The sequence below is a fragment of the Elephas maximus genome, chromosome 2 (assembly GCF_024166365.1).
Source record: "Elephas maximus indicus isolate mEleMax1 chromosome 2, mEleMax1 primary haplotype, whole genome shotgun sequence".
NCBI lineage: Eukaryota > Metazoa > Chordata > Mammalia > Proboscidea > Elephantidae > Elephas > Elephas maximus.
In genome coordinates this window covers 211,264,750-211,277,032 of record NC_064820.1, presented here as the reverse complement: position 1 = coordinate 211,277,032, position 12,283 = coordinate 211,264,750, and positions in this window count along the sequence as shown.

Genomic DNA, 12,283 nt, shown 5'->3' with positions numbered 1-12,283 from the left:
GTGACAATACAACTGGCAGGAGAACAAGAAAAGAATAACCATGAATGGCAATTTTTAAAAAAAAAAAGTAACTGACAATAGTGCTGAATCTCAAATATGGGAAGCTCAAGTGGAATGACACCCAGAAAGAAACAATTGATTCAACAGTTTGAAAATAATTGAACTTAAATAGAGTTGTATGTTGAGGTAATTAAGGACAAAGTTCAATGTGTATTTTTATTTAGTTTATTTTGAAATGAAGAATCTAGGAGTCAGGGCCAAGATGGCAGAGTAGTCATATGTTTTCTGTGGTCCCTCTTAAAACAAAGACCTGAAAAAACACGTAAATCAATTATGTACGACAATCTAGGAAACCTGAATATCAAAGACAAAGTTGAGGACCTGGATTGAGTCACAGGGATACAGAGAGATAGTTCAGAAGCAGTGAGAATTTTCCAGACCTGAACTGGCTGGTCCCCTGCAGGCTGGATTGACTAGAAGTCCAGGCCAAGGCAAGCTGTAGTGCTCATGATACATTTTCCACACCAGGAGAAACTAAGCGATGGAGAGTCTGCATAAGCCTGTGGTGCTGAATCTGTGAAAGTTAAGTACAAGCATGTAATCTACCGAGATGGATCAAAAAAGCCCTTCCACCCTCTGTAAATACCTCTCTCCCACGTACATGCCCCCTTCCTACTTTGCTTCAGCTCTGGTCTGGCTTCAGCAATTACTACACCACTTGGGCCAGAACTGGGAACCATCCCACGCCCTGAGCCATTCTCCTGGCTTTGGAAACAGAACAAATTAACATACAGGAAAAAATAATCTGCCAACTTCCCTAAGTCGGGTTCTCAGGGCAGGCACAGCCCTTAGCCTAGGCAAAGGCATAAGGGGTCCACCCCAGCCTAGACCTCTATGTGCCCATTTCAACAACATAGGCCCTCATTAGCACAGTATAAAAGGGTATATACCTGAAGCTTATTATCAACTGCAAAAGTAAAGGGGGAGTGACAGATTAGTGACATTTGAGATTGTCCTGCCCATTAAGCAGGGTCCTCACCTACCCACATCAGGGGCCTGAAGACTGGTGGCTCCACCCACTCCACCTAGCCACCCGTGACAAGGGTCTGAGAATAAGTGGTGCCTCACAGTCCTTACAGGCAACAGCATTGGGTTCCCCTAGTCCGGGTGCAAAACCCAACCACCTACACACTCTAGGAAACAGAGGCACTCAGGGGCAGCTATCAGCCCCCGATCTTCCTCAACACATAACCCCCTACTGCAGGCAGATGCCTGTGCCAACTCTGATCACCCCTACATAACCCTGCCCCTCTAGGACTGTAGGTGAGACCCTGCACTACATACTTGGTGACCGACAACATGGACATCTGAGCTGAATGCACACAAAAAAAGTAAATGGACTTCGGGGCTCATATACCTAGTAACAGCTCTAACCACTTGGTAACAGGACATGAGAGCTTCAAAGACACCAGTAGCTTACATGACCAGCCTATTTGGCATATCAGAACAAAACAAGAAGCTAGGACACAGTAAGCAAACATAAAATAAATAAATATAATAACATATTTATGGCTCAGAGACAAAAGTCAATATCAAATCACATAAAGAGGCAGACCATGATGGCTTCAGCAAGGGACAAAAACAAAGAACCAAGAAACCTCCCACAGGAAGAAAAGGTCTTGGAATTACCAGATGTGGAATTCAAAAGATTAATATACCGAGTTCTTCAAGAGATCGGGAAGGAGATCAGGCAAATGCAGAACAAGCCAAGGAACACACAGCAAGAGAGAAACTTAAGAAGATTATACAAGAGCATAGTGACAAATTAAACAGACTGCAAGAATCCACAGAAAGACAGCAAACAGAAAATAAGAAGATTTCAATAAAATTTCAGAATTAGACAACTCAATAGAAAGTCATAGAAGCTGAATTGAGAATGGAAGTCAGAATTAGTGAGACTGAAGATAAAGCACTTGACACTAATTTATTAGAGGAAAAATCAAACAAAAGAATTAAAAAAATGATGAAACCTGAAGAATTACGTGGGACTGTATCAAGAGGAATAACCTGTGAATGATTAGAGTTACAGAACAGGGTAGGATAACAGAAAATACAAAGAGAATTGTTGAAGATTTGTTGGCAGAAAACGTCCCTGATATCTGACAGATGAAAAATTATCTATCCAAGAAGCTTATGAAACCCCACGCAGGGTAGATCCCAAAATAAAGTCACCAAGGCATAATCAAACTTGCCAAAACCAAAGTGAAAGAGAAAATTTGAAGAGTGGCTAGGGATAAAAGTCATCTAGAAAGGAGAGTCAATAAGGCTAAGCTCTGACTATACAGCAGAAACATGCATCAAGAAGGCAATGAGATGACATATATAAAGCCCTGAAGGAAAAAAAAATTCCAGCCAAGATTTATATATCTAGCAAAACTGTCTCTCAAATATAATGGTGAAATTAGAGCATTTCCAGATAAACAGAAGTTAAGCTAATTTGTAAAAACCAAACCCAAATTATAAGAAATACTAAAGGGAGCCCTCCAGTAAGAAAAAACAATAACATCAGATAACAACCCAAAACTAGAACACAGGACAGAAAACCAGATATCAACCCAGATAGGGAAGTCACAAAAATAAAACAATGAAAATAGGGAAGTAGTGATGTCAATATGTAAAAGACAACAGTATTAAAACAAAAAAGAGGGACTACATAATGTAGTCATACAAATTTCATATGCCGAGAAGGTCAAGGTGATATAAAGAAATAAAAAATTGGTTTAAACTTAGAAAGATATAGGTAAATATTAAGGTACCCACAAAGGAAACTAACAATCCTGCATATCAAAATCTAGAAGAAGAAAAGCATAAAAACTCAGCAAATACAAAATCAACAACAATGAAAAAGATGAAAAGAAAATACACAAAGAAAAACGACTCAGTGCAGAAAACTAAGTGGAACAAAGAAACTCTTAACAACACACACATGCACAAAAATACTTCAAAATACAACACTAAACTCATACCCATCAATAACTGCACTGAATCTAAGTGGACTAAATGCAACAATAAAGAGACAGAGAGTGGCAGAATTGGTTTAAAAAATCCATTTGTATGCTGCCTACAGAAAGCACACACTAGGCTTAAAGATACAAACAAACTAAAACTCGAAGGATGGAAAAAAATTTATCAAGCATACAACAGTCAAAAAAGAGCAGGAGTGGAAATATTAATTTCTGAGAAGATAGACTTTAAAGCAAAATCCACCACAAAAGGTAAGGAAGGACACTATGTAATGATAAAGGGTGCATACACCAGGAGGACATAACCATAATAAATATTTGAGCCCCCAACAACAGGGCTCCAAAATACATAAAACAAACATTAAAAAAGGAGATAGACAGCTCCACAATAAGTAGGAGACTTCAAAACATCACTTTTGGTGAAGCACAGAGCATCCAGAAGAAAGCTCAATAAAGACACAGAAGATCTAAATGCCACAATCAAGCAGCTTGATCTCATCCTCATATACAGAACACTTCACCCAACAGCAGCCAAGTATACTTTCTTTCCAAAAGCACAAGGAACATTCGCCAGAATAGACTACATATTAGGCCACAAAGCAAGCATTAACAGGATCCGAAACTTCAGAATATCACAAAGCATCTCATCTGACTATAAAGCCATAAAAGTAGAAATCAATGACAGAAAAAGCAAGGACAAATAAGTCAAATGCATGGAAACTGCACAACTACTTGCTCAAAAACTACTGAGTTATAGAAGAAATCAAGGACTGAATACAGCAATTCACAGAATCAAATGAGAATAAAAACATATTCTACCAAAACCTTTGAGACACAGCAAAAGCAGTCCTCAGAGGTCAATTTAGAGCAATAAATGCACACATCCAAAAAGAAGAAAGGGTGAAAATCAAAACATTAACCATACAACTCAGACAAATAGAAAGAGTTCAGCAAAAGAAACCCATGGGCACCAGAAGAAAGGTAATAATAAAAATTAGAGCAGAAACAAATGAAATAGAGAAAGAATTGTGAAAGAGTTAACAAGACCAAAAGCTGGTTCTTTGAAAAGATGAACAAAATCGATAAGCCATTTGCCAAACTGACAAAAGAAAAGGTGAAGAGGAAACAACAAATAAGCCAAATAAGAAATGAGATGGGTGATATTACAACAGACTCAACTGAAATTAAAAGAATCATAAAAGAATGCTATGAAAAATTGCACTCTAACAAATTTGAAAACCTAGAGGAAATAGACAAATTTCTAGAAACACACAAACTATCTAAACTAACACAAATCGAGGTAGAAGAATGAAACACAACTATAACAAAAGAAGAGATTAAAAAGGTAATTAAAAAACTATCGACAAAAAAGCAACTCTGACCCTGACGGCATCACGGGAGAATTCTACCAAACTTTCAGAGAAGAGTTAGCAACAGTACCGCTAAATGTATTTCAGACCATAGAAAAGGATGGAATACTCCTGAACACTTTCTATGACGACAGCATAACCCTGATATCAAAACCAGGTAAAAACACCACAAAAAAAGAAAATTACAGACCAATATTCCTTATGAACATAGATGAAAAAATCCTCAACAAAATTCGAGAAATAGAATTCCACAACATATCAAAAAAAATAATAATTCACCATGACTTAGTGGGATTCATACCAGGTATGCAGGAATGGTTCAACATTAGAAAAAAGCCAAAGCAATTCATCACATACATGAAACAAAAGATAAGAAACACATGATCTTATAAATTGATGCAGAAAAGGCATTTGACAAATCCGACACCTATTCATGATTAAAAGTCTCAGGAAAATAGGAATAAAAAAGAAATTCCTCAACATAATAAAGGGCGTTTGCACTAAGCCAACAGCCAATATCATCCTAAATGGAGAGAGTCTGAAGATTCCCCTTGAGAATGGAAACCAGACAAGGATGCCTTTTATTATCACTCTTATTCAACCTTGTGTTGGAGGTCCTAGCCAAAGGAATAAGGCAAGAAAAAGAAATAAAGGGTATCCAATTGGTAAGGAAGAAATAAAAGCATCCCTATTTGCAGATGATATGATCTTATACACAGAAAACCAGAAAGAATCCACAAAAAAACTACCGGGACTAATAGAAGATTTGAGCAAAGGATCAGGATACAAGACAAATCTACAAAAATCAGAGGATTCCTCTACACGAATAAAGAGAAATTCAAAGAGGAAATCACCAAATCAATACCATCGATAATAACCTGAGAGAATATAAAAAGCTTAGGAATAAATCTAACCAGAGACATAAAACACCGATACAAAGAAAACTACAAGATACTATGGCAAAAAAAAAAAAACGAAAGAGACCTACGTAAGTGGAAAAACATACTTGGCTCATGGATAAGATTCAAGATTATGAAAATATCAATTCTACCCAAAGCGATCTACAGATATAATGCAATCCAGATGAAAATTCCCAAGACATTTTTTAACCAGAGGGAGAAACAAATTACCATCTTCATATGGAAGAGGAAGAGGCCCTGGATAAGTAAACAATTACTGGAGAAAAAGAACAAAGTGGGGGGCCTCACGCTACCTGATTTTAGAACCTATTATACTGCCACGGTAGTCAACAGAGCCTGGTACTGGTACAACGGATACATAGAAAAATGGAACAGAATTGAGAATTCAGACATAAATTCATCCCCGCTATGAGCAGCTGATATTAGACAAAATTCCAAAGTCCATTAAATGAGGAAAAGACTGTTTAAACAATAGTGCTGGCATAACTGGATATCCAGCTGCAAAAAATGAAATAAGACCCAGATCTCACATCATATACAAAAACTAACTTGAAATGGGTCAAGACCTAAAAATAAAATCTAAAAGGATAAAGATCATAGAAAAAAAAATAGGGACAACACAAGGAGGACTAATACATGGCATAAACAGGATGCAAAATCTAAGTAACAATGTACAAACACCAGAAGAGAAACTAAATAACTGGGAGCTCCTAAAAATCAAACACTTATGCTCATTCAAAGACTTAACCAAAAGAGTAAAAAGACAACCTCACATTGGGAAAAAATTTTTGGCTACAACATATCCAATAGAGGTCTAATCTCTAAAATCTACAAGATACTGCAAAACCTCAACAACAAAAAGACAAATAAACCAATTAAAAATTGGGTAAAGGATGTGAACAGGCACTTCACCAAAGAACACATTCAGGCTGTTAACAGATACATGAGGAAATGCTCAAGATCATTAGCCGTTAGAGGAATGCAGATCAAAGCTACAATGAGATATCATCTCACCCCAAGAAGGCTAGCATTGATCCAAAAAACACAAAATAAGAAATGTTGGAAAGGCTGGAGAGAGCCTGGAACACTTATTCACTGCTGGTGGAAATGTAAAACTGCACAACCTCTTTGGAAATCAATTTGGCACTTCCTGAAAAAGCTAGAAACAGAAGTACCATCAAACAAAAAAAAAACCAAACCCAGTTCCGTCGAATCAATTCCGACTCATAGCAACCCTATAGGACAGAGTAGAACTGCGCATTAGAGTTTCTAAGGAGTGTCTGGCGGATTTGAACTGCCAACCCTTTGGTTAGCAGCCATAGCACTTAACCACTACGCCACCAGGGTTTCCAGAAGTACCCTATGATCCAGCAATCCCACTCCTTGGAATATATCCTAGAGAAATAAGAGGCATCACACGAATAGATATATGCATACCTACATTCATTGCAGCACTGTTCACGGTAACAAAAAGATGGAAACAACCTAGCTGCCAGTCAACAGATGAATGGATAAACAAATTATAGTATATATACACAATGCAATGCTACTTAATGATAAAGAACAATGAAGAATCTGAGAAACATCTCACAACCTGGATTAATCTGGAAGGCATTATGCTGAGTGTAATTAGTCAGTTGCAAAAGGACAAATATCATATAGGACTGCTACTCTAAGAACTCAAGAAAAGTTTAAACACAGAAGAAAACATTCTTTGATGGTTAAGAGAGTGGGGAGGGAGGGAGAAGGTAATTCACTTGCTAGATAGTAGACAAGAACCGTCTTGAATGAAGGGAAAGACAACACACAATACAGGGTTAGTCAGCACAACTAGAATAAACCAAAACCTAAGAAGTTTCCTGAACACAGCCAAACCCTTTGAGGGACAGAGTAGCAGGGGCTGGAGGCTCCAGACCATGGTTTCAGGGGACATCTAGGGCAACTGGCATAACAAAGTTTATTAAGAAGGTGTTCTGCATTCCACTTTGGTGAGTGGCGCCTGGGGTCTAAGAAGCTTATGAGTGGCCATGTAAGGTTCTTCAATTGGTCCCAATCTACCTGGACCAGAGGAGAAGGGAGAATACCAAAAACACAAGGAAAATATTAGCCCAAGAGGAAAAAGGGCCACGTAAACCAGAGACTCTTATCAGACTGACACCAGAAGAACTAGATGGTGCCTGGTACCACCAAAGACCTCCCTGACAGGGAACACAACAGAGAGTCCCTGACGGAGCAGTAGAAAAGTGGGGTGCAGAACTCAAATTCTAGTAAAAGACCAGATTGTATGGTCTGACTGAGACTAGCGGAACCCCAGAAGACTCGGACCCCAGACTCTCTGTTAGACCCCAGACTCTCTGTTAAACCAGAACTAAAATCATTTCCAAAGCCAGCTCTTCAGACAGAGATTAGACAGGACTAAAAAATATAAAATAATACTCGTGAAGAGTGTGCTGCTTAGTTTAAGTAGATACACAAGACAAAATGGACAACTCCTGCCTGGAGGTGAGATGATAAGGTAGAGAGAGATAGGCGCTAGTTGGACATGGGAAACCCTGGGTGGAAAGGTGGACTTTGCTGTCACATTATAGGGGTTGCAACTAGGGTCACATATCAATATGTGTATAAATTTTTGTATGAGAAATTAACTTGACCTATAAACTTTTATCTAAAGCACAATAAATAAATAAGCATAATGAATTGTCATTGCAAAGAACCGTTTACAGAAAGTCATATTATTTCATATACATATATATTTTTTCAATTTTCCCTGCTATGCATTCCCTTCTGCCACCTCACTCGATTTTCAAATTTCTAGTTAAGGCAGACCCTTTGCTGGAGCATCTATATCCCCTGGCCATTGTAGCTGCCATGACTCTTCTCGGGCTTTCCCCAAAGAGGAAGTGCATTCTGTCAATCTGCTGTCCTGATGCTTAGCTACCATAATGCATTGCACAGTGGCACCTTCCCTTATTTGTTCCTCTTTTCTCAACTGTTTTCTTGTATTTAAAATAAAAATTATATGATGATTAAGTAATAGATACATTAATAAATATATAAAATGAAGAATCTAATGGTCTGTTTATCAACCAAGTTAATGGAATTAATAAAGTTTGAAAACATAACAGTCAAAATGGAGTCATTATTATATTACTAAGCCAGGGTGTAAAATTAGAGAAAAAATAAGGATTTTATATTACTAATCAAGAAGATGTCAGAATTTTTTACTTGCCATTAAATACCAGTAAAAATCATTTTCAAGACAGGGAACTAATTCTACATGAGGGCCTAGGAGAAAAAGTGGATGAGAGCACATACGGCTGTAATTAAAACCAAGGGACTGACTTCCCTGGAGGAATTGCAAATTTAAATCACAGATGACTTAACAAAATGTACTTGCAAAGGTGTTCTACAGAAATTTAAACATTTTTAGTTACTCAGTGAAAGGATCATCTTCTTGGAAAGATCCCGAAGGAAAAACTGAGAAAGAAGGCATGTATTCCTTATTGTTTAGGCATATTGGAGTTTAACCAGATGGAAGCATATTTTATTCAAAAGCTATGTATTAGAAATTTTTTTTTTTAAATCCTCCAAACTGGGAGGTAATTTTTCACATTGATCTGTAAAATTAGAGTAATGAATTTCTTATATATGTCACATGATTTTTTATATTGTTTAATTAACTTTATTGAGGCATACCATAATACATTAAATGCGTTCATTTTAAACGTACAGTTTGATGCATTTTGGCAAATATCTATACGCGTTTAACTATAAACGTAATCAGAGAGCAGAACATTTTTACCATCCCCCAAATTTCCCTCCAGAAGTACCCCCAGTCTTAATGGAGTTGATCCCTCAGCATGCCTAGGCCTGTGTCTGCTGGCATTTGGTCCTCTTTGCCTCCAGGAAGTCTTGTCACAGGGTTGTTTTTTACAGATTAAATGAAATAGTCCCTTTGGGATGCTAAGTGATTGAAAGGAAGTATTTAAAGCAACATAAACTCACAGCCACTGAATTGATTTTGATTCATAGAGACTCTACATGACAGAGTAGAACTGCCCTATTGAGTTTTCAAGGCTGTGATTTTTCAGGAAGCAGATGGCCTGTCACATCTTTCTCCTGCTGAACAGCTGGTAGGTTCGTAATGATGATCTTTTGATTAGCCAAGCACATAACCACTGTGAGACACGGCTCCCTTTTAAACTATGTTATATATACTAATTGAAGACTTACCTTGACTTTTGCTTCGTTAAGAACATATACAGATTAAGCATATAAATTATTAGTCTATTAAGGAAAGCTCAGTATTTTCAGAAAGAATTACAGGTAAATAACAGCAGGGTTTACTGCAAGGTTGCAAAATAAAATGTGTGACAAAGATGTGTGTGATGATGACCATGCACATCTGGTGGGTGAATACTGTGAGGCTATAACTCATTCAGTCTTTACAACAGTGTGAGGGAGCAGAGAAATAAAAACAAAATCTCAGAGAGGTTAATTAACTTGCCCGTTGGTGACAGAGTAAATCAGATTGGTCAGATCTGAAGGTATATGGCATTGTTCTTCTCACTGCCTTTCGTATGGAACAGAGGTAGAAGCCACAGCTCTTCTCTGAGTTCAACATATGAAGAGCTGGCTATACAGAAAGGAGCACGAAGAAGCTGCACATGTGTTGGAACTTGACGGAGGAAGATGATTTGCAAAGGGAAAGTGGAGTAGAAAAGTCATTCCAAGTAAGAGAGCTCTCCGGAGAAGAAACCTGAACTCACACAGGTGTGTTGTGCTTTTGGGGGTTGTAAGTAGCATACACAGGTTTTTGTATTGGGAAATGGAGTGCAGATGACTTGAAATAGAGGCTTAAGTGACTTTTTGCAACTACTTCAAAACAAGATAAATGAGATTAAGGGCTCTTCTGCAGAAGATCAGAGCTATGCAATGATTTTGAGAAGGAGAGTGATTAAATCTGACGATGATTTGGGAAAAATCCAAAAGTAGTATGTTAGATGGATGAAGAATAGATGACTAATTTTTTCTGTAACGTGAAAGGATGCAGATGTAAATACGAAGGATGTTTCAGAAGTGTGAATGTGCCTTTCTCAAAAATATCAACAATCCTTCCTGGAGAGGTGGTCAGAGGATGCTATCTGTAGGGCAGGGGATGGATTAGATGAATGATTTCTACATTTAGGAAGGACTTTACACCCCCTTTTTATTTGTAAAATAGCTACATAGTTTTTGCCGTTTTGTTGGAAGTGGGGGGGGGCATGATTTGTCTATTTGAAAAGTCCACCACGTATAGGACAGACACTTGTGCTCATGGCTCCTGTCAAAATTGATCCACCATCCTCTTGTCTCACTTTTCTTTCCTTTGTTCCTTATTCCTCTCAGTTTCTCACCAACTCCACTTTTTTTTTTCTTCAAGCCTCTCCATCTTTCACTGTTGCATTGTTTTGCACTGTGCTTCCTCAGTCAACATGAATCCCTTTCTTTACTCTTCTCACCCCACTTTTTCCAATTACCCTTTCCTTAGGGTGCCTCTGTGCCACTCCTCTTTAGCCTGTAGGTTTAAGTAACACTGATTGTCTTAGGGAGAGCTGTGTGTTAGATTTTTTTTTTTCAGGTGTTTGGGTCCAACAAAGAGCCTGTATCAGTAGCCTGAGGGATTAGATAAGAATTTATGATGTGTATCAATTTTATCAGATTGTGATGAAATGATTATACAAAATATGAATTAATAAAATAATGTGCATTAAGGTTTGAAGTGCATTGATCTAAAGTCTATTCCAATCCCTCATTCTGCTGTAACTAAAATCATCCTTCTGGATCTCACAAAATTGACTTTTCCCAAGACATTGCTTGTATGTGGTTTATGGGCAGGAGCCTGAGTTGACCCTGTTCTGAAATAACTGCTTTAACAGCCATGAAACTCTGTTTATTCTAGTCTCCTTTGATAGGTCTGTGAAGGCAACAAAAGTTTGTAGGACTGACTTGACCAAAATGTTTGGTAATACAATACAATACTGTAATATAGCATCATACAACATAATATCAATGTATTCCTTTATAGATGTTCAACTTTAAGCAATAAGAAACTTTGAAAAAAATTAGAGGGATAGATAGCCTGCATGTCCTCTGCCTAATGAATATTGCTTTTCTCTACTGGGAGCTGACAAATCAAAACTGTACATCAAACCCTATTGATCAAGATCCTGTTAACTGACAGTGACACAGAATGACTAGTATTGAAAAAGCTGTAGACTGGTATTCTTCATGAGTGCCTGAAATGGGCTGAGATAAAGTTATAATTTTACTTATGAGGACAAATTATGAAAAAGCATAGATATAAAATATGCTGGAGTTTGCTGGTAACAAAAACCAACAAAGGGGCTGCAAAACCCAGCCATGGGCATAAACTGGGATGAGAAATATAATCTATATATAGAGTTAGGTCCTATCATTAACCACAGGATTTCAAGCAGCAAGCATGCTAAAATATTTCAGTCTTAAATAATGTTCCAAGGTTTTACTTTGGGGGGTGGTGCATAAATGATAGATTTGCACAAGGATGAAGAATAGAGGAAGGTTTTATAAAGCCTTAATTAGAAGTTGTGTTCAGGAAGAGTGGGGAAAAAAAAAAATAAAGAACTAAAACATCAAGGATCACGTGTTATAACTATCCACACAATAGAGGTTGCATTTCTAGATAAGCATTGCAAGTGCAAGAAGTATTTCTAGGAGAATTTAGAACTGACCAGGAATTTAAGATATAGCAAAGGACAGATTCTGAACTCCTGAGTTAGAATTGTTGAGTTGCAAAATTACAGAATTAGTGAATACTACACAGGTGAAGCTATGAGTCAGAATCGACTTGACAGCACTGGGTTTGGTTTTTTTGGTTTGTTTACACAGGTGAATAGATTGGGAGGAGAAAATGGTGAACAAGATGGGGTGTGTCCACAATTTGTTCATA